Source organism: Crocuta crocuta, unplaced genomic scaffold (assembly GCF_008692635.1).
Source record: "Crocuta crocuta isolate KB4526 unplaced genomic scaffold, BGI_CrCroc_1.0 scaffold709, whole genome shotgun sequence".
In the NCBI taxonomy this organism is placed as follows: Eukaryota; Metazoa; Chordata; class Mammalia; order Carnivora; family Hyaenidae; genus Crocuta; species Crocuta crocuta.
The window spans coordinates 6,950-9,306 of NW_027530619.1; the positions used below are offsets into that span (position 1 = coordinate 6,950).

General features: G+C 32.3%; 1 pseudogene; it reads left to right on the forward strand.

The window, feature by feature from the left end:
• The first annotated feature begins 1,163 nt into the window (after positions 1 to 1,163).
• LOC144234762 (small ribosomal subunit protein eS1 pseudogene) lies at positions 1,164 to 1,961 on the forward strand (annotated as a pseudogene).
• Positions 1,962 to 2,357: the final 396 nt, after the last annotated feature.

Below are 2,357 nucleotides of genomic sequence, written 5' to 3' on the forward strand. Positions count from 1 at the left end.
ATCACATACATTTAAGAAAGAAATAGCATCGTGATCACAAAAAAATTACCAGGACATAAAAAAATATGGCAGAAACTTTATTTTACAAAGCTGACATTATCATAATACTAATATGTAACAAAGTCATTACAAAAATTAATTTTAGCTCAATCCTTATCATTTTGGGGTTCCTGCTATTCATTTATAGAAACATAGTGCTATCAGTGTGGTTTTCATGTTGGACTACCTTTTAAATTCGTCATAATGCTGGGATATGCAAAGTAGTAAATGGCCCGATTCCGTGACTTTGTCTTTGCATGCCTTTTAATGAAATATGGAAGAACAATTTCACATAGATGACATTATGTACCTGTAAAAACTATCTGACAAAATACTTTTTTGTTATTTGCTGAAATTGAATCATGTTGAATATAGTGTTACAAAAAATGTTCTGGTAACTTACTGACATTGACAATTTTATGAAATTCAATTATCCTTGAATTTTATATGCAATTATATTGCAAATGAAAAAAAAACTATTTTTCTTTCCTGAAAGGAGTGTTAAGTACAAATTAGTTGCAGCAGGGATTCTGTTTTACAACTCATTACAATCTGCTCAGCTCACTTCCTGGAGAAGTGCCTAAGCTGTTGCTTAAGAATTACACACTTGGAAAACTCTTGTTTGTTATAATAGATACACAAAAGTGTTATAAACCAACAGTACTGAAAATTATTACAGTGTATTATCTTGTTCCTTTGTCACCTACAGTTTAATTGATGCCTATCATTTGTTTAATTACTGTATTTAAAACATATTTGTAGTTGTCTGTAACCTACATATTATACTATCCTTTCACTTTTCTGTTTCCACATAATGATAATGCTGTTAATAAGTTGTCTATTTAGCATGAGTATATTTAGGAAGAAAAATTAGACTATAGGTAGATCTGTGTATACACCAGAGTTGATCTTAGTGCAATGACTAAATAAAAATATATAGATCTCGTATATAGATTGTAAATGAATATATAAAGTTTCCATTTATGTCCACTATAAAAATATGTCAAACCCTTTTCCTGTTTGAGTATTTACCAAATAAACTAGCAAACAAAAATACACTTATTTGAAAGGCTAGGGCCTCTAAAAATAAGCAAAATTGCCCTTTTGGCTCCCTGAGCAGCACCATGGCGGTTGGCAAGAACAAGCACCTTACAAAAGGTGGCACAAAAGGAACCAAGAAAAATGTGGTTGGTCCATTTTCAAAGAAAGATTGATATGATGTAAAAGCACCAACAATGTTTAATGTAAGAAATATTGGAAAAGCACTAGTCATGAGAACTCAAGTGTCCAAAATCGCATCCGATGGCTCAAGGGTTGTATGTTTGAATGAAGTAAGCCTTGCTGATCTGAAGAATGATGAAGTTGCATTTAGGAAATTCAAGCTGATTACTGAAGGTGTTTAGGGAAAAAACTGCCTTACATATTCCATGGCATGGATCTTATCCAGGACAAAATGTGCTCCATGGTCAAAAAATGGCAGACCGTGACTGAGGCTTATGTTGATGTCAAGACTACCGATGTGTATTTGCTTCATCTCTTTTATGTCAGTTTTACTAAAAAATGCAACAATCAGATTTGGAAGACCACTTATGCTCAGCATCAGCAGATCCACCAAATTCAGAAAAAGATGATGGAAATCATGACCCGAGAGGAGCAGACAAATGACTTGAAAGAAGTGGTCAATAAATTGATTCCAGATGCATCACAAAAGAAATAGAGAAGGCTTGTCTATTCTATGACATCTACTCTATGATGTCTTTGTTAGAAAAGTAAAAATGCTGAAGAAGCCCAAGTTTGCATTGGGAAAGCTCATGGAGCTTCATGATGAAGGTAGTAGTTCTGGAACAGCTACTGGGGATGAGACCAGTGTTAAAGTTGAACAACCTGATGGATATGAGCCACCAGTCCAAGAATCTGTTTAAAATTCAAACATTTAATAGTGACAAATAAAAAATCTTATTTGTGATGTTTAAAAATAAATAAATAAAAATAATCAAAATTAAGTTGTCCAGTTTGATGTTATTTGAATTCATTCATATATTGTTCTCATAACTACATTTTGAGATCAGTGTCTATACAGCAATCTGTGATAATAGCAGCACAAAATAGTATGGATATTTGTATTCTCTAAAAAATAATTCCCATATTTCACTCTCATTTCATTATCATTACAAGACAAAGAATAAACCTCATAATCTGTAGAGTCAATGATTTATAATTTATACTCTGAGTAGCCCAGTATACTATATTGATTGTTATAAACCCAGCCTTACATAACAGTAGAGTAGTAAATATGAGATTATTTAATTGCTACCCAA